We start from the raw sequence: 26,201 nt of genomic DNA, 5'->3' as shown, positions 1-26,201 counted from the left end.
AAAAAAAAAAAAAAAAAAAAAAAAATTCAGTAGTTTTAAATACTGATTTAATTAAATATTATTTATAACAATTTTAACTGTAGACCACATGGCCTTGTTTTATTTGAGGTTGATTAGAGAAGGGGACAGGAATGAGATGAATATTTTCTCTGATAATAAAATTACCTTTTGCTTCAACTTAACCAAAATGCTATTTGTACTCATAAATGATAAATAATATTTATGAAAAGATCATTCAACTGATGGGTTTGGGAGTACTGCAGAACTTTCAAACACAACTGGAAGGATTATACTATAAACCAACACTATTTTTTTTTCATTCATAGAGTTCAAGACAGGAGAAAGAAATACTGGCACTTTAGCTGAGAGTTATAAACATCATTGGCATTTGAACTCCCAAATCTCATGTAATTTTCCCCTGGAAACATAGACTGGATGCCCTCATTTAAAAAATTAGAAACTAGTCCTCAAAGACAGATTGTCAATAACTTGTGAATGTGCCCCTGCCAGCTCCCTTATCCAGAAACATTTATGAGAGAAGACATAATAGGCTGAAGGAATATTTGTCCTGTTATTCATATTTGGCTAAATATCACTAAAACTTTGTGAAAACCAAAAGAAGTACAAGGCGCTGCCCATCAACCGCTAGCCCTCCAGGATTCACACTTGGTTCTTGGGTGGTCCCAGAGGCACCTGGGTGTGGCAAGACACCATCTATGCTGTGTCATCAAGCAAAGCAGGTCTCCACTCCCTGTCCTGAGCAGGACCACTCTGATTTCTATTTTTCTCATTTGAATCAAAGAATGTTCTTTACATGAAAGCAACACATTGGGATTGGTGACCGTATTAGTTTTCACGCCGCTGATAAAGACATACCTGAGACTGGGTAACCTGTACATAGAAAAAGAGCTTTAATGGGCTCACAGTTCCACGTGGTTCTGAGGAGGACGTACAATCATGGTGGAAGGCGAAAGGCATTTCTTAGTTGGCAGCAGCAAGAGAGAGAATGAGAGCCAAGCAAAAAAGGGTTTCCCCTTATAAAACCATCAGATCTTGTGAGACTTATTCACTACCATGAGAACAGTATGGGGGAAACTGCCCCATGATTCAGTCTCCCATCTGGTCCCTCCCACACACATGGGAATTATGGGAGCTGCAACTGAAGATGAGATTTGGGTGGGGACACAGCCAAACCATATCAGTGACGTTGCCTGTCTGCGGACATACGTACCCCATTCCTTTCCCCAAAGAGATTTTACTACTAGTTTAATAGAACAACGCTAATCAAATCTCAGCTATCCAAGCAGTAATGGTCAAGAAGTCTAATAGTACAACCAAGCGTTCAGTGTGGTACAACTTTGAAGGTCCAGGCCGCAGGCAATCTATGATGCTAATCAAGGTTTTTCTGTGTGCTCCCAGCTTCTGCTTTTAGTGATACCTTCCCCGTAGCCCAGCCCCATCTCCTCTTTTTTGGGCTCAGTGCTGTGTCACTCTCCGATAATCCTAATAGCCATCTTAAAAAGCAGGTTGTATTACATCTTTTGTGTTTTGCAATTTAACAAGCTAAGTCTTAGGGAAACGAAGCCGTTTGCTAAATGTCATTGAGCTGGAAAGCAAAAAAACTAGCAATGCAACCCAGGTCTCTATAACTAGTGTGAGTGGTGCATAATGGCTAATGTCACACTCGGGCTCTCAGGTGTGCATATGTTTTGTATATACAGCTTGAACCATGTTTTCTAGAATTAAGGAGGTTATATCCTATTCCCTGCAACTCCAGACACCAGGGTTGTAGTGAACTATTTCAGCATCTGAGGTCATTTTTAATTTTTCCTGAGATACATCTACTCACTCTCCTTACAATATCAGCCCTTGATATACACACTGGGGGACACAAATACAAGTAGCAAGTGACTGTAACAGACCTCCACCAGATCAAACCATTAAGAATCTAAAACATCAGCAAGGAAAGAGGTCAAAGGAAGCCGAGACTTGGGAGGGGTGCTCTGCGTGAGAGCTAATTGAGTGATGCCTTTTCATGCAGAAGAATGTTTCCAGTTGTGGGATTATGTGGCCACTGGGTAGACTGGAAGGAAGGCTTGTTGTCTTCAGACACCCTTTGGAATGAAGCCAAAGTGTTTTAACACAAAAGGAAAAACAATCCAGTGTGGGTGATGTCACAGGGCATCCTGAGGAAAGCAGCAAGCATAAGCTTCCTACTGCGTGGATCCAAAGTACACAGAATTATCTTGGTATTAATTCCTTCTGCAGCCAGAAGCTAGACTCTTATGGAAGAACTAGCTCTCATAAAGACTCGATGCTGAAAATGAGTGTGTGTGTGCGCGCGCATGCGTGCAAAGTGTGTAGGTGTGTAAGTCTAGGTCCTGATCAGAGAGTTAGAGATCAACATTCTAGTCTCCTCGCAGGCTCTAGGTTGTCTGTGAAATCACTGTGAAGAACCAAAGGTTGTTTTCACTGGGTAGACAGAAAATCGTCCTGTTCGCCTCAAAAACACTATCAAGCTGTGATCAGAAATTTGCCTTCTAATATAATAATGGTGATTATTAGATATGGGAAGGATGGGGGTACAGAAGAGTGACCCAAAACAAAAAGCACTGTATGTCAGTGGCAGCCCTGCATTCATGAAATGAAGAGACATTCACACTGTAACAGGTGATGATGGAGAGTCTATTTGTCATGTCAAATTTATGAAAAAAGAATGCCTGAGACTGGGAAGCGGAAAAGCACATTTCCATCTTCCTGTCTGGAGAAACATTACAGGATTGAAGTATGTATTGTCATCACAATGGAGAACTGTTTAAGTAGAAGCAGTGCCTTCCCCTTTGAAGAGGTTATGTCTCCTAATAGTGTAGGTCTGGAGAGCCAGGTTTCCGGGTCCTTCAGCCTTGGGAGATCTTTGCTGATGGAATACAGCTGTCCCAGCTCCCTGCTAGCAGATTGTGGGGCTGGGGAGCCGAGAGGATCATCCCAGTGACTGGCAGCAGTTATTTAGGGAGAAGATAGTCAATCTTCAACTAAGTATTACTAGATCTGACACATGTGGATTAAAAAGCAATGTAATGGCCAGACTTCTAAGGTCGAAAGCCGAGAGTTTAGGATTGCCCACTGGAGTGTGGCATATTCTGTTCTTGGGACACATCCAGCTATGATTGTAAAAGGACAGAAATTCAGTTGAGCTGCTGGAACAGGGAGTAAAGAGGAGCAGGGCTTTAGTTAATCAGCTTAACAGACACCCAGTGAGAGAACAAGGGAAGAGAAAGGGGGGAAAACCCAGTGTTGGGGAAGTTAAGAAAAGGGATAATAGGCAGTATGTAGATATTTGTGTAGGTAAGAAGTCTGCATCAAATAGGTACAGCAAAAAAAGTAACTGGGATCCAGCTATGGAGCTGGGGTTTAGGACCTCCAAACTGAGAGAGGATAATCAGATAACAATTATCAGCCAGAGAGAAACATTTCTTACGTACCAGGCATTTTATGTCCATGAAATGTGTTTAATTCTCCCAGTTACCCTGAGAACAAGGGATCAACATTAGCCCCATTTTAAAGATGAAGAATTTAAGCTTAACTAGTTTGGGGTATTTATTCAGGGTCACAGGATAATAAACGTTGGGGAAAAAAACATGAGAAATGTATCTCATTTTATTGCTAAAGTTTTAAGCCTTAGTAATAAAAGGAACTGTTGGACACGGAATCAGAGTAATGGTGGCTATTTGGACCTGAACTCTGGAAAAAATAGAACGTTCAGTCACTAGGACTGGAGCACAGGTTCAGAGCAGAACTCACTACAAGAAATGCTCACCAAGTCCCCTGAGATGAGTTTTAGATCCACTCACTTAGGAGTTCTAGGAATGACCCATCCCACGACCTAGAGCAGAGGGGCCTGCGTGTGGAATCAAATGCCCTCAGCTCTAGGGATTGGAGAAATTCACAAGCAGGGAAATTTAGGCAACTGATTATACTAAATAGTTATCAGTGTCAAGCTCAGAGGGCTAGCAAAAGTGGGCAAGGGGAAAGGGAGGGAGGAAGGTGAATGGTGTTAAAAATATATCTTTCCCAGAAAATCAAGGCAAAGATTCAACAAAAATAGTTTTCTAGCCACAGAGAATTCCCAGTGGAAGTAGTGAATGCTGGTTTATTGGGAGATATTTCACATCTGAAATGTAGTGTTTGATTCCTGGTACCACTTTTGTTTAATAGAGGTCACTATAGTGTTGAAGAAGTGGAACAGAACCCTCCTTCAAAAGTGACAACGGTAGAAGAAGCCACTGGGACACAGCCACTTTAAGCAGATATTTTGATGTGGTCATTTATAGAGATCAAAATGCAAAATGACTGATTTGTCTTTACTAAACTATGCACACACAAAAGAATGTCCCTAGCCCTAACTTTCATCCTGACCCTCTCCTCATGTCAGCCCATCCCAACATAACTTCCCTGACCTCAACTGCGTGACTGACCTGCAGAGATTGGACTCACCAGACGGGCAAGGCCCGGGGTGGAATGTGGATGTCTGAAATCAGGAAAAAGAAAAAACAGAGAAAAAACTATTAAAGATAATATATACCTTCTTCTACAAAGCTATTATTGAACACCAACTACGTTCCCTGTACTGTAATCTAGATATGCTGAGATAGTCAAAACATGGCCCTGGCTCCAATTGGTTCACACCCTTAAATGCAGTAACAAATACTCTGTATTTGTGCAGGAGAGACAGGGGCCCTGCTCTATGATGCTACAAAGAATGGGGCTAGAATCTGCTTATGAATTTTATAGGGATGTAGATTTAATGTCTGTATCATGAAGAATGTTTTTGTTGTTAGTACCTTACGACAGAAACAATCTACTGAGTATTAACTCTGAATTTGGATCAACTTGAAGAATTTCTGGAAGAGTTTCCTGAGTTTGCTAGATGGCTGAACTAGAAAACTCTGAAGTTCTCTTTTAACATTAATATTTAAATGTTTTACGTTATGCCATTTTCTTATTAACTGGTAAACAGCACTCCAATTTTATGAGATAAACAGTGGTGAAAGTCTTTCCAAGAAGACTGGAAATAAACAGTGTCAGACTTCACCTTCTCAATAAAGTCAAAAGACTTGAGTCTTCTAATTTTTTAAAAAAAATAATTGTGAGCCATATTTGTAACGCCAACAGGACAGATCATCCTGACCCATGTTTTGGTATTATCTGTGCCTTTGCTCATTGCACTGACTTCTTAATTTTATCTGACCTGTTTTCATTTTCATTTTGTAATTCTGCATATGGCTCAGAGAAAACAACACACTCAGACTGGATCAAGGATTTTCTGAGCAACAATTAAAAAAAAAATACAACTCAGCAGAATGGCTGCAAGGGAAGTTTCTAAGGATAGATGTTTCTGTTTCTTACTCCTGTGTTTCAGGGTGCCCCTGAATCTCACTGCGATGTTGGGTGTGTTGCATCTTGAAGGTGACCCAAGCTCAGGTTTTGATGATATGGCTGCTGTTCGGGTCTTATCAGGTTCTTATCATGACTTGTGATTATAGATGTATTATTAAGTGATGCAAACAAAACGGTGCCTTTACTTTCATCAGTTAGATTAGATTTTTGAGTCAGTCTAGTTTGTTTGAATCTCATCTCCAACATTTACCTATGCGAACTCAGAGCAGTTATTTTACCTCTGTGTTCTCTGTCTTTTTAAAAGGGGTAATTATAAGAATTAAATCAGATAGCATTGTAAAATACTAGGTATCTCATAAATGTCAGTAGTTTTTGCCTGAAGCTTAAGCTCTCAAGCAAAATAGGAACTTCTACTTTGGCTAGTTTGAGGCAGCTACTGTGACAATGGTAGAAGAAACCATTAGGAAAAAGCCACTTAGGAGATATTCTGATGTGGCCTCTTAATAAAGATCAAAATGAACATTGTTTGTCTCTATGAAAGTATGCACCCACAAAAGAATGTCTCTGGCCATAACTGTCTTCTCGACCCCCATGACTCCTCGTGCCAGCCCATCCCAACATATCTTCCCTCACCTCATCCGCATGGCTGACCTGCAGAGATTGGGCTCACCAGACAGGAAAGGTCCAGGGTGGAATCTGGATGTCTGAAAGCTGAAGATTAAATATTGCAGGTCAGAAAACCATGGCAGAAGCAGGTCAGGGCTGGGATGAATTGTCAGCAGCACCTTTGAGATTACAACTGTATCCCACCTTCCTCATTACAAAATTGCAATTGGCTTGTATTTTCTTAACTTGAGAGCAAAACATGTATTCTTTGGAGTTGCACCACTTGGTATATTACTGGGAGCTTAGCTCTTAACCCCCTATCACTCTCTGTATCAGTTTCTGTCCTCTCTAAAATGGAGCTAACAATAATTGTCTCCATTTACTTTGTGCTCCTTGTGTGCCAGGTACCATATCAAATGAAATTAAATAATATCTAAGATATAGATGCTAGTAAAGGCTTTTGAAAAGGAGGCAGAGAGAAGTTTAGTAATTTGGGGGAAGGTCACACTGCCAATGCCTAGACAATTTGGTCTCTACCTTGCAGATTGGAGACTTTCAGAACTTTCAATTTTTTAAAAAAAATCATTGTGAGCCATATTTGTCATGCCGACAGGACAGATGATCCTGACCCATGTTTTGGGTCTGTGCCTTTACTCATTGCATTGACTTCTTAATTTTAGCTGACCTGTTTTCATTTTAACTTTGTAATTCTGCATATGGCTCAATGATAACAAAGCACTCAGACTGGTTCAAGGAATTTCTGAGCAACAATTAAAAAACCCACTCCATCTGAATTCTCAGGATTACTTCAAGATTCATGGGGAATTTTTTAAATGGCGGGGGAGGGATTTTAAACAGAAAAGCTTAACATGTTTCATAAATAAGTCATTTACGGCTAAACCCATGGCCATGCGTCTATACTGTCTTAGAATTTTCACATAGATAAATTGCCTGCCTTCAACTTGTGCCACTTCTTCTAGTGAAATGGAAACCTGAAGGCATGGAAAATAGTAGGTGTTGTTTACTCCATAGCAACAGTCCAGATTACAAATTGAAAGAAAGCAATGAGTAGAAGAAAAACATTAAAAGTTCAAAAGCCACGTGCTTTTATACTTAGTCAGATTTCAATGCTTCAAGGGCTTAATATTTATTGAAGTTACCTTTTAGCAGTTGTTTTTCTAAAGAGGCTTTACGGCATTTCTGTCTGTATTTTTAGTTGTGAAGAGGTAATTAATCCCAAATTGATGACAATGTATTTTATTACACAGTTTCAAATTCCCGACGCTACTTTGCTGTCACTTTGCAACAGTGGAAGAGTGACAAAGACATAACAAAAAAGACGGCTTTATGAATGACTGTTTTCCACAGGAAATGAAAGATTCACCTCTTCCACGTTGCTCCACGTCAGTAAGTTGTGTCAGCTGGCTAAGTCATCATCCTTTTAGTCTCTGTCTGTCTCTGAATGTTACTTCCCTTAATGGATCTGCAAATGGCACTGACATTTTTAATCTGTTTGGCTCAGTGTTCCCCAGAGATTATATGAGAGAAAGAAAACCTATTCCCAGGCATAGACCATGCCTCCATAAAGCATGACTACTGAGCCAAAAAAAGCATCCTAAAGGTGCTTATTAACAGGGATACATACAAAAAGGATGAGCTGAAGAGAACAGATAAGCAATTAGTTCAGGCTTGGAACACTTTTAATCCACGACATGATCTTACCTTAGTGAAAGATGATGAAGTGCAGATCTGAACCCCATGTCCTTTTCATCTTGTAAGAGCATCGTAGCTGAGCATCTCAGGGGCCCTTTTCTCTTGGCCCTGTTAGTACCCTTCTGAAGCTGTCAGCACCTACCGCCATGGAGATGAGAAACCCCACAGGAGAATCTCTCTCTTCTTTGCCTTTCCGGATACATTCACCACAGACAAAGGCCACTGAGTTCTCAGCCTCGCTCTAGTGAATCGACACTTTCTTTAACTGGTTCCCATGCCTACGCATAGTAGATAGTCTTGCCAATGGTGGCAGACAGAAAACAAGAATCAAGAATAGCCTTCTCCCATGGCCATTTACATCTTTGTTTTCTGATCAAACCTCTGGGAGCTTATATAATAATGAAAATCTTTTCATATCACAAAAGTGGCCACACATTACCCCTAAATTTCTTACTGTCCTGGAAGGCTGGATTTTCTCTTACTGACACCTCCAGGTCCTGTACAACCTCTTCCAAGTGTGTTGTTCTTAAGTGTAGGTGCTCTGTGATTGTGACAGCACAGATTTTTGTATGCAAATGTACACTTCGTCTGACTGTGTAACCCTATACCTATGGCAAACAGCATCTTGCCCCACATCATTTCATCTGGGTTTCAAGGAAGCGTGTGCCCCCAGAAAGACTATCAACAAGCTCAGTAGTGACTCCAAGGACAAAGTGTAGATGTTCTTTCAACATGCTGGTCTTGTTTTGCAGTTTGTTTGCTTGCTTCCTCTAAATTTCAGAGAAGGAGGAAGTTTCCGGTTAAGAAGCATTACTGGCCAGGCGCAGTGGCTCATGCCTGTAATCCCAGCACTTTGGGAGGCTGAGGCGGGAGGATGGTTTCCTCTCAGGAGTTTAAGACCAACCTGGGCAATATAGTGAAACCACATCTCTACTAAAAATAAAAAATAAATTAGCTGGGCGTAATAGCATGTGCTTGTAGTCCCAGCTATCTGGGAGGCTGAGGTAGGAGGATCGCTTGAACCCAGGAGATCGAGGCTGCAAGTTTGCTAGGATGACACCACTGAACTCCAGCCTGGGTGACAGAGTGAGATCCTGTCTCAATAAATAAATAAATAAATATAAAAATAAAAATGAACCATTACTCAATAAATGGCACAGTAAATACTTGTGCTATTTACTCAGATGATGGAACTGGTAGAAAAGGAGTTTTGGAGTGAGGGAATCAATAATTGGTGTTTTATTGTGGAAAATTTGATATGCTTTCTGAAAACAAAATGAACATGTCAAGGAGACAATATATTAGTCTGCAGTTCAGGGGAGAATTTCAAATGGAAATGTAAGATTGGAAGTTATCAATGTACGTAGAGTATTTGCAACCATGAACATGGATGAAATAATACAAGAGAGTAGTTAGAAAGGAGAAGGATTCCAGTGACTAAGGCCTGGGACAGCCTAATTTAAGATTGGGAAAATGAGGAGGGTCTAACTAAGAAGACTGAGAAAAAGAATTGCTTGAAGTAGGAGGAAAAATTGTAACACGCGATATGAAGTAAAGAAAGTGTTATAAGCAAAAGGCAGTGTGGTCAGGCATGGTGTCTCACCCCTGTAATCCCAGCACTTTGGGAGACTGAGGCAGGAGGATTGTTTGAGCCCAGGAGTTCGCGACCAGCCTGGGCAAAATAGTGAGACGCTGTCTTGACAAAAAATACATATATTTATGTGTGTATATATAAATATATGTATATATAAATAAATATATAATATATATAATATATAAATATATAATATATATAAATATATATATAAGCTGGATGGTGGTGCACACATGCAGTCCCAGCTACTTGGGTGATTGAGGCGGGAGGATCATTTGAGCCCAGGAGGTCAAGGCTGCAGTGAGCCCTGATCATGTCACTGCCCTCCAGCCATAGTAGCAGAGCGAGACCCTGTCTCAAAAGAAACCAAAACCAAACAAACAAACAAAAAAGCAGAAAAGGAAAAAGAAAAAGGCAGTGATCATCGGTGTTAGATACTAACAATAAGTCAAGATAAAGACAAAAATTGACCATTGGATTTCACAATGTGATGTCGCTAGGGACGTTGATGAAAAATGTCACAACAGAGTTTTGGAGATAAATGCCTGATTTGACTAGGGACAAGTAAAAACAGGGTGACAGGAAGTGTTGGAAGCATGTAGGAAGCCTACAGAGAGTTCCACTGTCAAATGGAGTAGAAAAATGTGGTGATGGATGGGAAGGGATGTGGAGGTCCAACTGGGGTTAATTTTCAGGGAAATGGTTATTTGTTTTGTTTTAATTTTCACATAAGATTTTGCCAACTAATTTTTTAAATTAAGTAAATGTCCTGCAATTACTCTTGTGTGTCATTGCTATTAAAAATAGCTACTTTTACAGGTAGCGGTGGCTCACACCTGTAATCCGAGCACTTTGGGAGGCCGAGGTGGGCAGATCATGAGGTCAGGAGTTCAAGACCAGCCCGGCCAATATGGTGAAACCCCATCTCTACTAAAAATACAAAAATTAGGCGGGTGTGGTGGTGCACACCTGTAGTCCCAGCTGCTCAGGAGGCTGAGGCAGAAGAATTGCTTGAACCCAGGAGGCAGAGGTTGCAGTGAGCCGAGATTGTGCCACTACACTCCAGTCTGGGCAACAGAGAGAGACTCCATCTCAAAACAAACAAACAAACAAAAACCCAAAAGATAAAAAACAAAACAAAAGTATATTTGGTGAACATGAAGAAGGCGTCCTGACTGGTTTCGTAGCTTCATTGTAAAATCATGGGGAGAGAATGGAATACTATTTTGAATCAGCCACTGGGGTCCTTTGTGTATGTGATGTTACTAACCACTGGTTTCAACTAATCAGATGAAAATGAATAATTCAATCAACTCTTTTCCATCTTTTTCTCTCTTTTTTTTCCCACATCATGTAAAATGCTTAATTTATTCTTAAATATTGCTTTTATAATCAGATAAAACAGCATAAACTATAGAAAATATAAATTCTGTGATAATACTTTTCAGTAAACATTAAAATGTACTAAAATCCACAGTTTAATTGTAATCTAATTCTAAACTACTTGTTCACTAAGAACATTGCTTGATGAACAGTGAATGCTTAATACTTAATTCTTTAAAAAAATGGATGAGTGGCTGATTAACATAGCACTAAGGAAATCTGCAAGTATTGGTAGCGGGAACCTGTAGTCCCAGCTACTCAGGAAACTGAGGCAGGAGAATTCTTTGAACTGGGGGGCAGAGGTTGCAGTGAGCTGAGATGGTGCCACTGCACTCCAGCCTGGGTGACAGAGCGAGACTCTGTCTCAAAAAAAAAAAAAAAAAAAAAAAAAAAAAAATCTGCAATTATAATAATTTATCTCAAAAATGATAATTAGCATTAAGGCTATGATGTAGGTCTGAGTCGTTTACAAATCAAAAGCAAAAATGAAACACCAGATGGTTAAATTGAGTCTACTTAACCTAGCAGATTGATATATTAGTGATAGCTAGAGACAGATAGATATAGTTTTTATATACATATAGTTTTTATATAGCTTTTTTAGTACTATTGAGAAAGTACCTAAATTGTTCTTAACGGAATCATTTTAAATGCACAGAATATTCTAGACCTGGATTTCTCAACCTCAATATTTAGGGCCAGAAAATTCCTTGTTGTGGGGAGATGACCTGTGGTTATGGCATTTAGTTTAACAGCATCCCTAAACTCTTCCCACTAGATGCCAGTATGACCCCAAACCCTAGTAGTGACATCCAAAAATGTGAACAGACATTGCCAGATGTCCCTTGGTGAGCAAAATCACCCCAGGTTGAAAATCATTCTCTAGACTCAATGAACCAAGTAGACAAGTTTTATTCTTAGTTAGTAGAATGTATAATAGACTGTGGATTCACAAAATATATAAATAGCATTTCTTTCATAAAATACAGTAAAGGTGAATTATTTAAGGAGGGGGTAAATGTGTAAAATGTGAACAAAAGGAAGCAATGTTTGTACCACCGAATTTGTGCTGTAGCAAAGCTTATGAAAATATAAACATGTAAGTAGAAAGCTGCACTTCAGGAAAAATGGGTAGGGATAAAGCACATTTTCATGGAGGAAGGAGTGCAAATATTGGTTTTTCAGAGAATAGTGTTAAAATTGGTTTAATTTCTTATCTTTAAAGTGAGAGGTAACACAGTGGTTAAGAATTGAGATAAAGTGTCAGTCTGTCAATTACAATCCCGGGTCTCACTACTTTAACACTCTGTGCCTCAATCCCCTACTCTGTAAAAGGAAGGTAATAAAAATATCTTAGCTCTTAGCAGAAGTAAATGAATTCATATTTGCAAAGCACTTAAAACGGTACCAGGCAAAAATAAATGTCATCCAAGTGTTTGTTAAGTTTGATTGGGTGAATATAAAGAGAGATGTACATCGTTAGTTCGGTGAGTGAGAGTAATGTTTTCCGGGTGGTAAAAAAACAAACAGAAAATGAAAAGTACCAGAGGAATTTACATGGCTGAAGAAATGGGCAGAGAAGTATCAGGTAAGTTGAAAGATCTGCAAATGAAAGGTATTGATCTTGGAGAAAAACTGTACCACGATTCTTCTGACAGTATAATAATCAAACTAATTCCGTAATTTGAAATAGTGAAAACAGTTGTCTGACTTATATGGAATACCACATAGGCACTAGGAAATGAACACAATTTTAATTTTACCGATTTTCTTATCCAACTGAAATTTTAAGTTGTTCTGTACAGCCTCAGCCCCTGCTGAAATCCTGCCTTCGGACAGACCCAGACAAACTTCACAGGTGCCATTTTTGCTGGCCTGAGGGCTTCCTGTTATTCTAACTGCCTGGTTACCATAGGATATAGAGGAAGTGTCTGAAGTTCTCACTGCTAAATGGACTTTCCTCCTGTAGATCTCTCACACGACTTATGATTCTAAAGTTATTTGAATCCCTCTGATGTATTTTCCTTTCTTTGACCAAACTGTGCTGCAGTGGAATTGATGATCCTAATAGATTTCAAAATCTGAAATCATAAATAAATCAGTGATGGGTTGGCTAACATGTAGTCCTTCCTCTCAAATTAGTGATCCTCATATAATTTGAAAACTTAGCAGTGAGGCTTAATAAGGATTTTGGTTTAGGTCACTTTTTTGTGTGAATTTGAGTGAATTATCTTTTCTTCTCCTTGTATCTACTCCCAAACACACATAGCACCAGGCAAAGACCCTCTGAGGACTGCCAAAATGACTGAGTGAAGTAATGCCATCAGAAGATTCAACTCACAGTATGAATCATGAGAAGGGCATTAACACCCAAGTATTTATTGCCCCAGTTCCTCCACAGCACCCCTCAAGATGGCTGTCTGTCTCTACTTGAATGTTTTCATGGACTAAGACCTCATTCACTCTCAGAAGCATTCTATTCCTATTTTATGATGACTCGACATTACCCATGAGGAAGTCCTTCCTTAAACGCAGATAAAAATGTGTCTTCTTATAGCTTTCACTGGATCTTCCTGTCCTCATGCTGTCCCCTGAAGCTCTGCAAAGCAAGTCTTGTACTATTCCAGGAGCCTGTTCCTCACATAAACAAACACTTTGTGGTTGCTTCTTTACTTTCTAACCTAGTCTTCATTTCTTGCAGTGAAAAATCTCTAATTCTATTATTTTCCTTAATATCTATAGTGATTATTGAATCTGTCACTTCTGACAGAGAAAAGGGTGGGGACAAATGTGAAAATCATGGGTCAGAAGAACAACTGGCATCAGTCAATACTGCTATGATATATGGTCAACTTATTCATAAGGAGTGGAGTGCTGGTGCATTTTAACTGCCTCTCTGGAGGAAATCAAAGGACTGATTTGTAGAGTTTTCCATTTCAGTGGTGTAAATACTCCACGCATGGCTGCTGTCAAGTCACTGATAATGAGGCTTCAGAATGTGGATTTGGTAAGAGGTGTAAACAGTTAGCTCTTGTGAGGTAGTAGGAGCTGGCTCAGGCACTTAGAATTTGCTCAACACCTGGTTATTCTTTGAATGTCTTTAAAAAACGTTGTATATTTTAATCCATAATTATTGAGGTGCTGTTTGACCAGCCCCATATCAGGCCAGATTCTGTTCAAAATTCCACTTCAAAGCTTCCATTCCACTCGAAATTCAACTTCAAAGCTATGAGTGGAGGAAATACATAAAGTCATAGAAAAAGCCTCTAGCTTCTAGTATTTGAGTCAGAAAAAGATTAATCTTTGATGACAGTGCTAGAAATAAAATTGGGCAAAGTTCACATATCAGTGTACATTATTATTAAATTAAATATGTACATTTATATGTACACACACACATATAAATGCAATTATTATATATCACTAGGCCATAAAGTTTTTTTTTAAATCAAAGGGAAAAGAAATAAACTGCTATCTTGTTCAGAGGCATACTGCAAAAATGATTTGTCTTAACATTTTAAATTATTTTCCTAAACTCAGTAAGCATTTAAGTCCTTATGATAAATTAAGAAAATTTTATGAATATTCAAGTTAGAACTGTACTCATGAATAAAATTATTTTTATGTTTAGCCTTTTCCACTCTTGATTGACTCCTAAATTCTTCAAAGCATGAATATGTTTGCTTTTGTTCTCCAGTGAATCCATTCTGCAGTAGTTAACTTGTTGAGTCACATTTCCCCAAGGGTGCAATTTACACCCTTACTCTATTCATACTGAACCAAACTTGTTGAGACAAACTGTGTTAGCACCGAATGAGAGTTAGCAGGAAAATTTTTTTTTAAATTATTACTTGGCTGGGTCATGGGATCTAAAATGGGGAGAAGTATGAGATAGAGCTGGAGTGGTCAGCAGCATCTGGTAAATCATGTTAAAGTATTTGGATTATTCTAGGAAAGCATTAAAGAGCCCTGATCAGGAGACTAACACAATCTGATCAGCATAAAGATAAAACATTGAAGATCTGTATTTAAGATACTGGCTGCAGTGGTGAGAACAGATTGGCCAGATAAGTGGGGAGGTCATGATGGAGGATATTTCATGACCTAGGGAACAATTCAAGAGGGACTTGGGAGTCACAATCAACAATAATTGGAAATCCATAATGGAGAAAAACGAAGAAAATGGAGGTGAAGGAGCAGAGTAGAAGGATGGGAAAGAGTCAAGGTTCTTTCCAAGGAAAGAATGGATACAGATGCAATCAAGTCTATGGATGGTAGACAAGAAGTTTGTGATTTTATTTTCCCTGTTAAATAGGGGTAGTGGGTAAAGGAGACAGGAGTAGATATTTGAAGACAATGGAAAATATTTGAAATAGTCACTGTAGAAAAATTGAAAACTATGCTATATGGGGCTGCAATGAGGGCCTGTTCTTAGTCACATTTCCTCGAGAATCTAATAGAATATGTATGTTTTTAAAAAGCATTCCTGGTGCTCCTGATAGAGCTCCTATTTCTCCATCCTCCTGCTCCTGACCTGCTCCTCTGATTTCTACTGAAACCCACCAAACAATATAAACACTTTTAATTTAAAATTTTAATAAGGTAACTCATTCCATTCTTGGTTGCTAGTTAGACCCCTAGATGGCCTTTCTAACAAAAACAGTGACATTCTCACAAAATACTTGCTCCAAAAATGTTTGCTAGAGACTTCCCAGGACAAATCCTGACATCAGCAGGGAGACAGGAGCACATGGGTCATGCCATTGACGTGTCCTTTGTGTGGATCCCCGTAATGTAGTCAACGAACAAACCTCCCAGTGAGGTCATGTCTCGTTTGGGGTTGAATGGCTAATTCTGTATCTGTGATCACATTAACAAAAATGCACATAAAATGCCCAGGAATTTTTCCTTTGTGTGATTCTGAAATTAAACTTACACAATGTCATGTCTGCAAAATGAACATTTCACCATGGAGATTTCTTTGACTGTAATAGGGTTCAAAAGAGAATAGAGAAAATTTAATGTATTAGGACATGTTACTTCTTCAGTTGGCTGTGTCACATACCTTTCTGCACTTCTGAAGTATCACATTTTAAATGTAGGTTGGTCTACACTCTAAAAAATAAAGTTTATATCCAAAAACCCTGACCAAGTTACTAGCTGTAACTTGCTTTACCAGTAGAAACTGTTGAGAACACTGAGGCAAAAAGTGTAATATCCATTCATGCTCGTTCTGAGATGCTTGATTCCCAATAAAGGAGAAGGTTGCTATCACCTAATTATGAAGACAATGCCTTCATTATTTGCCCCACGTAATGTACATATTGTCACATCAATAGTACAAAAGATTGTTAATTTAGAAATATAAGCACCTATTATGATATAATAATCATAACGATAGTTATTATTTATTGAATAAGCATTACATATCGGAACTTTGGTAACTGTCTTACAGAAATTATGCTTTAATCCTCAAACAACCTTAGAAGGTAGGTGCTAATGTCACCATAACAATTTTTAAATAAACAAATTAAAACTTAAATAAGTTCATAATACTTTTCCAAGCTTACAAGATGAATAAAAGGTATTGGCAGAATTTCAATGGAAACAATCTAATATCAGAGACCACACATTTCTCAGTGAATAAGAGCAAAATGGACCTAAGAAAATAGAGCCAGTCTGAACTATCCACAGGTAAATGTCATATGACCTCTAAGTAGTTCCACAAAGAAAACAACCACCTCAATCAGACTGTATGCAGGACACTCAGAAGCAGTGAGGCTTTTGCTGAAATGAACTGGAAAGAGGATTGGGTAATGTAAAATGCCATATTATCACAGATTTGAGCTAGATCAAAGGGATCTTGACCCAAGTTTGAACCAGCTTCAACACTTTTATTGATACCACATTTGATATCCAGTGGCCCTAAATGATTTCCTGAATCCGTACAGGGCTAATCTTGCCATTTAAAAGATTCTGTATGGAGATCCTAATAAAGATTGTGGAAATCAACAACGACCATCTGAACCAGAACAAGCAGAGGTTATTTATCCGAAGTTTGCAAGGAAGTCAGGTACTATCACTTTCGTTTGCCAGAGACTCACAGGCAAGCAGAAGAGTGCACAATCTTTATAGTAGAAAAAAAGGGAAAAGCTTCAAGTTTGTCCTGATCAAAAGTTGTTGGCCTGGGGAAACTGGAGGTAGGCTGTGTGGAAGCCGGGCATCCTCTCTGAATGGTTTGGGGAGCACATTTCCTTTCTCTGGTTGGTTCTAGGTTAGAAGTGAAGGCAAACATAAGGAAAGCTGGGAGTCATTGACCAAGTTCTGACCATTTTGGGCCAGTGGCTACAAAGGTTATGATTGGGCTTCCTGGGCTGGTTCCTGCAGGGACTATGGTAAGAGTTGTTTTGTCTTACATGGTCTGGCCAGTATTTATTTGTATATTCAGCCTCTGAAGATAAAAAAAACATAGTATGGTGGTAAATGCTATGTGGGACAGCAGCTTTGCACAAATACATTTCTTAAGCCTATAGCTCACACCAATACTTACAAATTGAGCTATTTGTGAATTAAACAAACAAAAGTAAATTACTCAGAGGCTCACATAAGTTGAATCAAGAAAATAATATCTAATTGCTCTTTTTTTTAGGGAAGCTTGGTTTTCTTAGACGTCTATTAGCCAACATATTAAAGGTTGGTTAATTATAATTGAATCTGTCTGATCTTAATAAAACCCACTGTGACAAATGCTCAGTGATGACTGGTGATGATTTTCTGTGGACAAATTATACGGCCTTGCAATATAGGATTTGGAGAGCAAGAGTTCCTGCCATTTCTGAGGACTGGTTAACTCTAGCCAGTAAGATGCGTCGTGTACTTGGAAACATGGTTTGCCTACAGTGCATTTACTTTCAAGTGTAATTCTATGTAGTGCCCTAAATTGTTTTAAACCTGCGGGGGATAATGGTATAATAAATTTTAGCCCTATCAAATCTACCACCTCGAATTTGTTTAATCACAAAATATTAAGAAAATATATTTTATCATTCCCCCCACCTTTCACCTCATTAATAAGTGCAATGGATGGTTATGATAATTTACATACCTCACCTGCCCATCATTTCATTCTAGATGATATCTGTAGATAAAATACATACTTTTACTAATTGTTAGCAGTTCAAGTTTTTTCAACTTTTACAATTTCTCAAATTTCTAATTGCAACACTAACTACTGTTTTCATCATGTAGATGTTTTCTCTTATAGAAAGATTCAATTGATATTCCCACCTTTCCAACTTCCCTTACCCTCCAAAGCTTGAAACTATTGCTATTCCTGCCATGAAAATAAAGACCTAAAGACAGTCTTGGCCAAAATAGTTGAGACAGCTATTCCATGGAGACAATTCTTGAAGGTTACTTTTATTTTCACTTTGAGTTTTTCCAAAGCCTTAAGTAAATGCAAATGTCACAATTGTTATTTCTCTTTAGGCTATGAATTCTGGAAAATATAAGGGAAGCTTCAGAACACAGGGCTGTCTGGGGCGCAAGAGACATTATGGAAGAAAACCTGAGTCATGAGACGTTGCGTCAATACCAAGTCCCAATTTAAACCAAGTTTATAGGATAAATATTTTTGACAATGCTTCATGTCTTTCACCTTTCCCTAATCCATGGTTAATTCTTCCCCTTATTTGCTCTTTTTATTTGATTTTTCCTTACTCCTTGTGAAACACGTTCTATTTTGTTTGTTATCTGTACTAAGATCGCCTGCTTGCTGACACCTAACCATATTCTAGTAGTTATGGCAAATTACAGAACAATCGGTCATGCCTCTTGAAAAGAATGGAAGATTTAAATAATAAGTAGTAAAAAAAAAAAAGTGCTTCCATGTGGCATTATTTTAACTCCCCATAATGGCCACAAAAAACTAAAAGCACAGTAAAAGAAAGAATTATTAGTAAGAAAATGAAAACAAAGTCATCCTTCATTTCACTATGTTTCTCTACTCTTTTCTAAGAAAAGCATGGAATCTCCTAGAGTCTCTCATTTTCTGGTCATCACTATCTATTATGGGTTAGATTGTGTCCCACAAAAAGAAATTTTGAAGTTCTAACTCCTAGTACCTGCAAATGAGACCTGATTTGGAAATAGGGTCTTTGCAGATGTAATCAAGTTAAGATAAAGTCATTAGACTGGGTCCCAATCCAATATGACTGGCGTCCTTACGGGAGATCTGGACACAGACACACACACAGAGAAGTTCATGTGAAGATGAAGGCAGACTTTGGAATTGCACTGCTACAGGGAAGGAATGCCTGGCACTAGCGGAAGCTAAAAGTGGAAAGGGGACCTTCTCCCTTAGAAGCTTCAGAGGGAGCCAGGCCCTCCCAACACTACACCTTGGCTCAGACTTCTAGCCTCTTGAACTGTGAGAAAATACATTTCTGTTGTTTACAATACTTTGTCATAGCAGCCTTAAACAAATAATACTGTAGAGCATCCACACTTGCATCCAAAAGTTTATTTCACCTCTTTTAGATTTTCTTCCACTTCTTCCTTTCTAAGGAATCTTTTACTAACTTTCGACCTTTGCAAATTGATGGATGTGTGGGTTATTTTTATGTGTCAGCTTGACTGGTGAAGAGTTGGCCAGATAGCTGGTAAAACATTACTTCTGGGTGTGTCTTGAGGATGTCTGGCATTTGAGATTAGCATTTGAGTCAGTAGACTGAGTAAAGAAGAATGCTCTCGCTAATGTGAGGGGCATCATGCAATCTGTTGAGGGTCTGATGGAACAAAATGGTGGAGAAAGGGCAAAGTTGTTTTTCTTTTTCTGGAGATGGGGCATCCATCTTCTGCCCTCAGCCATCAGAGCTTCAGGTTTTTGGACCTTTGGACTTCACATAAAATTTATACCATTGGCTCCCATAATTCTCAGACCTTCTTAATCAGACTGAATTTCAGCACATTTTTTTTAGTTCTCCAGTTGCAGATGGCATATTGTGGGACTTCTTAGCCTACATAATTGAATAAGTCAATTTCCATTATGAATCTCCTCTTATCCATCCATCCATCGATCTATCTATCTATCTATCTATCTATCTATCTATCTATCTATCATCTTATCATGTATCTATTGGTTTTGTTTCTCTAGAGAACCTTGACTAATACAATGGACTAGTACATATTTCAATTATTTCGAACTGTAAAACCAACTGCCTCTTACATAACTCATGCTCTGAGTTGTTTTTCAGAAATGTCATTCTTAGGTTGTAAAACATCCCATGGTCAGGAAGTGATAAAAATCTTAAAATGTTGTTCTTTGACTTCACATGGTATCTACAGATCACTGCATGCATATTTTCTTGGAGGAAGGTAAACTTGCATATATGGTTTATTCCATAATTGTAAATATACAGGCTAAAAGTAGAAAACACTTACATAAAAGATGTGATTTGAGTCATTTTGATCCTATATGGAAACTAAGATTCATAAAACAATAAAAACAAAATGAAAAGCAAAATTAGGAACTTAGTATGGTTCATCCCAATGTGCTTTTAGGTAGATGTTTTAGGAGTCTGTTATTTATAATGCAAAACAAATTTTAGACTTTTGGTGTTGTGTAACATTCATTTTTCTCTCTTATGAATGAGGCTTAGCTTATACAATGCAAATAACCACAACCCCCTTCCAACCCAATAAATTACAGCTCTCACCCAAGCTGTCACAGGACATGGAATGTTAACATTCACTTACATAGATTGATGAACTCCACACTCCTCAATTAAATGTAAATATTGCCCTGGAAATAAGTAAGGGAGAGGTGACTCTTGATAAAGTAGATCAGGATGATTCAAAGGTATGTGCTCAATTCAAGCAAAGCAGCCCCTGAGTGTCTAATGAAACCTTACCTAGGTAATAGCAAGAAACTAAAGGCTTATCTGGGACAATAGCAGAAAACTATATTCTGCAACCAGTAGAACAGATGCAATAGAAACATCAGAGGAGGTGTGTGTGTGTGTGTGTGTGTGTGTGTGTGTGTGTGTGTATGTATGTGTACTAGGACAAAGTGGGGTGCTGAGTGGAAGGAGCACTCCAAACAAATACTGCATGTTTACTTGTTTGCAGCAAATCCTATCAGGGAGAAAATCCCATTATTTATCAATCCTAAGCCTAAATTTTGATGCTTTGACCCTTGTAAATGTGTACTATTCCATAGGCCTCTCCTGAACTGTGTTGGAGGAGGGTAGCTGGTTGCTAGCAAATTTATGATGTATAAGACATGATTCTAGTCCACAGGAAGTTAGTAAGCTATTTAGAAGGCAAGATATAACAAACAGGAAATTATCTTATCACTTAAATTGTGTTTTGACTTCAATTTTATTTTAGTTAACGGTCAAATGAGTGGGAAATGGTCACAGATGATGGTGAAATGAGTAGGAGAGGAAGTAGACAGCATGAATGAGTTCTGAGGAGGACCTACTCGTGATTGGTGTAATTCTTCTGGAAAGGTGTCATGTAAAGAGTAAATTGGGCTATCACTTTGAAAGACATGCTTGGATGGATAAAAGTCAAGTAGGGGAGAACTTATATTCTCCAGATGGGAGAAAGAAACAAGGCATTTTTGTAAAGTGGGAAGGCTGGAGTCATATAAGAGAAGTGGAGGCAGAGAAGGCCAAAATATCAACCTGGGTCAAAACTGGGAAAACATTCACCAGTTAGGCTAAGGATTTTGAATCTTTGTTTCGTAGCCACACATGTTCTAAATAATACTCCTGAGCAGTATTTTTGTTACATTTCTGGCAATTGAGCTAGACAAAATGGTTGACACTTTCATTTTTCAGGTGATCTAAGTGGTTTAGCAGGATTGTGCACTATTTCATATATCCCTGCTAACCCGGGTAGATAAATCAAAAACTACTGAAGAGAAACTGTAGAGCCTAATCATTCAAAATGATACTCTGGGGTTTTTAAATGTCTATCATATGAACTTACTAAATGCACCCAATGAATTGGCAACACATTCAGTAAGTAGGACTCTGTGCCACAATGAGGTTCATAATTCAGGCTAGAAAAGAAAAGTACCTGGGAAAATAATGTCCAAGTGTTTCCATTGACCTCAATTACCCAAATAATGTGTGCAATGTTATCCAGCCAAAATGTAACAAAGGTGATCTGTTTTCTACTAGCTAAAGGTTTGTGGGATGACAGTGTTTGTAGGTCAGCTTTTCTCCTTATCTGAGAGTTTTCAAGCCTGCAGAATTTTCTTTAAAGGGAAAAACAAAAAACCCAGAACAATTACCCCCATTCAATTACAAAATCACCGCCATCAGCCCTTCCATCCCTGTCCCTTAGGACAGAAGCAGAAACAGCAGGTTCTGCCTAGATCCCAGTTGCCCTATTTTACCAGCACAAATACTTTGGCAGGAAGGTAAGTAAGTGATTAAATCTGGGGTGGAGGCTAAAAAAATTAACGCTTGGGCAAATGATTTAACAGTGTCCTTGAGGTGCAGTGAAACAGCTGAGGCTGGATGGAAGTGGACTACACTAGTTTCCCCATCAAGATCCCCTCTTTTAAAGCAACAGTGCATAATTTAAGCTTGGACCCGCAGTGGTGGAAGCACTTATTGCCAGAGTTACAAAGTGTTAGCAGGATCTGCCTTTATCTTGAGTGTGATATAATTAGAGATTCTAAACAGAGTTAGTCAGAGCTGTGTGTTCTCTGTAAATACTGGAGTAACTAACTTTTAATCTTTTTATGTACATATAAATTTGATAAACAGAGATGTGGTAACCTTTTGAAAAAATGTCCCATGCGGTTGTAAGTCTAGTTTATAGCTAAATATTTTCCCTCCTTCCTAGCAAGTTAAGATTATTTAATAGAGTGCCCTTGGGTTATAGACTACAGCAACTATGGAAACCCTGTAGTTTTATGCTTCAGTAACTGCAGGCCCTATGTTTTTTTTCACTGCCTCCCTCAAGTCACAAATTCCACCTTTGGGAACTATTAAAACATACAAACAAACAAACAAACATTTTAAATGGCTTTGGGTGATGTTTTTCAACTTCAGGAATCTGGAAATGCTGAGAGTTAAATAAAAGTAAACATACTGCTTCTCTTCTAGTAATTAAAACTCATATGCAAATTATGCAAGACTCTTAAATAATTAAAAAATAAAAACTTACAGGGCCAACCAAAGTGGCTTAGACCCCAAAATTTCTGCTGTAGAACAGTCCCCAGAAAAAGAGTGAAATAATTGAGGATAGCGTGGCCCTAAGCATATGGCACGGCACCTGGCACAGAGTTGATATATAACAGCAACTGTATGAATTGAAACCATTTATAGGTTCAGGAAAAGGACATGTAGGGATAAGAAGAAGAAATTGGCTTGACTTGCCTGTTCGTACCCCTGTGTTCCATATAGCAACGTAGGACCAAAGTAGCTGGTTACAACATGAGAAAAGCAAAAGAAAGGAAATGTTCATATGTTCTGGTGGAAATGAGACTAAAAACCTTTTCTCATTAAGTTTTAAAATCGACTTTGACTTTTAAAAGTCAATTTTAAATTCAATTCAATTTTAAATTGAATTGACTTTTTAAACTGACGACTTTTGTATTACCAAGCCATATGAGACTTATGTATTTGAAGTCATTTAAGTCATAGGACTAAAACTGGCCACTGGGCGAAACTATTGTGGTACAATGGTCAGAATCACATAAAAAAACGGGTCATGCCACCTCCTTAATTTTTTTCCTAAGGTTCCTCGTTAGAAAAAAAAAAAAATCACTTGACTTGACTTTATTTGATTTCTTTTCAATGGCAGCCACTAAGCATTTTGAACATAGCCAAAGTGTACCATAAATTACCCAAAAGAGGTAACTTTTCTTTCCATAGAGGACAAAATTTAATGAATAATTTGGAATTAACCCTGGTGACAAGCTTTAATCCCCTGAGAATGTTACCATTTCTAAAGTGCCTGTTATGAGTTAGTTGTTTTCAATTTCATTGCCCCAATATCCCTAAGACAGGGGTCCTCAACCCCCAGGGCAGGGACCAGTACCAGTCCATGGCCTGTTAGGGACCGGGTCGCACAGCAGGAGGTGAACAGCACAGCTGGCAAGCGAGCATTACCGCCTGAGCTCCTCCTCCTGTCATATCAGCAGCAGCGTTAGATTCTCATAGAAGCACGAACCCTATTGTGAACTGCACATCCGAGGGATCTAGGTTGTGCGCTCCTTACGAGAATCTAACTAATGCCTGATGATCTGAGATGGAACAGTTTCATCCCCCCTCTCTCCTCCAACCATGAAAAAATTGTCTTCTACAAAACCAGTCCCTGGTTCCAAAAGGGTTGGAAACCGATGCCCGAAGAGCTCTTTATCACAGCTATCATTGATCCAACTTGAAAAGAAAATAGAAGTTTTGTAGTGGTAAGGTGCCTTGGCCTAGACCACTGGTTTTCAAATTTTTTCTTTTTCTTTCATTTTTTTCTTTCTTTTTATTTATTTATTTATTTTTTTTGAGACAGAGTCTTGCTCTATCGCCTAGGCTGGAGTGCAGTGGCGTGGCGTGATCTCAGCTTCATTGCAACCTCCGCCTCCAGGGTTCAAGCGATTCACCTGTTTTAGTGTTTGACATTTCCTTTTACATAATCCCAGCTGTTACACTAAAGATCAGATCATACATTGTCATATTTTCGTTATTCTTCTTTTGTTCATTGTTGGTACTTTTCTGATTTGATTCCTCATGAAAATAACAAATAACATTTGTGGTAGCACTTTGGAACTTAAACAAGCTTTTTACATCAATTGTCACATTTTGTTATTTATTTATTTGTTTGTTTATTTTGAGACAGAGTCTCACTCTGTCATCCAGGCTGGAGTGCAGTGGCACAGTCTCGGCTCACCACAACCTCTGCCTCCCAGGTTCAAGCGATTCTTCTGTCTCAGCCTCCCGAGTAGCTGGGATTACAAGCGCCTGCCACCACATCCGGCTAATTTTATTTTTGTATTTTTAGTACAGACAGGGTTTCACCATGTTGGCCAGGCTGATCTCAAACTCTTGACCTCAAATGATCCCCCGACCTTGGCCTCCCAAAGTGCTGGGATTTTAGGTGTGAGCTACCGTGCCTGGCCTCCTTAAGATTTTTCTATGACAGAAATAAAAGAGGAAAGAGGACTCTGTAGTGGTTGGATAGTAAATGAAAGAAAAACAGATGCTGGAATTGAAACCCTGGAATGTGAGTTTCCCTATCTGTCATATACTAACATAACGCTTAATTTACCTGAGTTTTAGTATTCCTATTGCCATAATAAGAATTCTACTACTACTTTCTCTCACTACTCTCACAGAGTTGTTTTAAAGATAATGTCTGTAATCCCAGCATTTTGGGAGGCTGAGGCAGGTGGATCACCTGAGGTTGGGAGTTCGAGATCAGCCTGACCAACATGGAAAAACCCTGTCTCTACTAAAATACAAAAAAAAAAAAAAAATTAGCAAGGTGTGGTGGCGGGTGGCTGTAATCCCAGCTACTCAGGAGGCTGAGACAGGAGAATCGCTTGAACCCAGGAGGCAGAGGTTGTGGTGAGCCAAGACTGCGCCATTGCACTCCAGCCTGGATGACAGAGTAAGACTCTGTCTCAAAATAAACAAACAAACAAATAAATAAATAAATAAATAAATAACAAAATGTGACAATTGATGTAAAAGGCTTGTTTGAGTTCCGAAGTGCTACCACAAATATTGTTTGTTATTTTCATCAGGAATCAAATCAGAAATTGTACCAAGAGTGCACAAAACAATAACAAAAAGATGCCAGTGTATGATCTGATCTTTAGTTTAAAAGCTGCAGTTACGTAAAAGGAAATGCCAAACACTAAAACGAGGTTTATAAGGCCCTTCAGAAGCCCAGTCATCCTCAACGTGAATGCACTAATCGTTTCTAGGATAGGAAAACTACCAAATTTTTTCCCAACTTAAATAGTAAACATCCTATTTCTTCAAGAGGCATTCTTTCATGGATGTTGAAAAAAAATGATGAATAAATAGCCTTTTTTATAAAATAATTTCTTGATCAGTAAACAATCTTAACAGCTTTTTGTCTTAAGCAGTGCAGTTTTCTTTTATTCACAGAACACTGAAAATATTTTACCTTTAAAAATACAATTTTCTTGGGCTCACCTCTGGCTTTTGTTTGATACATTTTCTGAAAATATGCATTTGACTTCATTAGTAATATGTGTTCTGAACCAATGGAATACAGAATTTACTATGCAATAAATGGCAAGCAAAATGTTTTAGTGGATGATTTCAGACCATTGTTACTCTTCATTAACTAATTATAAGAAAAAATAAAAATTAAGATTGCTTCTACTTTCTCACAAAAATTCTCAAGTATTTCCATATCAAGAGCAATATTTCTAACAAATCAATATTTGTATAATATTTATATTATTTTGAATTAATTAAGTAAAGACTTTTTAAACTAAAGAAACCTGTCAAGGCCT

General features: G+C 38.4%; 1 protein-coding gene across 5 annotated transcripts in view; it reads right to left on the bottom strand.

The window, feature by feature from the left end:
- KCNJ16 (potassium inwardly rectifying channel subfamily J member 16) overlaps positions 1–26,201 on the bottom strand; it is a 60,073-nt gene that overhangs the window by 23,429 nt on the left and 10,443 nt on the right. The window contains exon 2 of one of the 5 annotated variants that reach the window (XM_017863775.1): positions 17,799–17,831. The exons of 3 other annotated variants lie outside the window; for them this stretch is intronic. The gene's annotated coding sequence lies outside the window, so the exon portion shown is untranslated. Of the gene's footprint in view, positions 1–7,725; positions 8,051–17,798; positions 17,832–26,201 lie in introns of those variants that run through there. One more of the 5 variants, XM_017863779.1, reaches the window with a different exon arrangement.

Source organism: Rhinopithecus bieti, unplaced genomic scaffold, assembly GCF_001698545.2.
Source record: "Rhinopithecus bieti isolate Rb0 unplaced genomic scaffold, ASM169854v2 scaffold_2349, whole genome shotgun sequence".
Lineage (NCBI taxonomy): Eukaryota > Metazoa > Chordata > Mammalia > Primates > Cercopithecidae > Rhinopithecus > Rhinopithecus bieti.
Note: the sequence above shows the minus strand (reverse complement) of the source record. Positions and strands in the feature narration are given on the sequence as shown.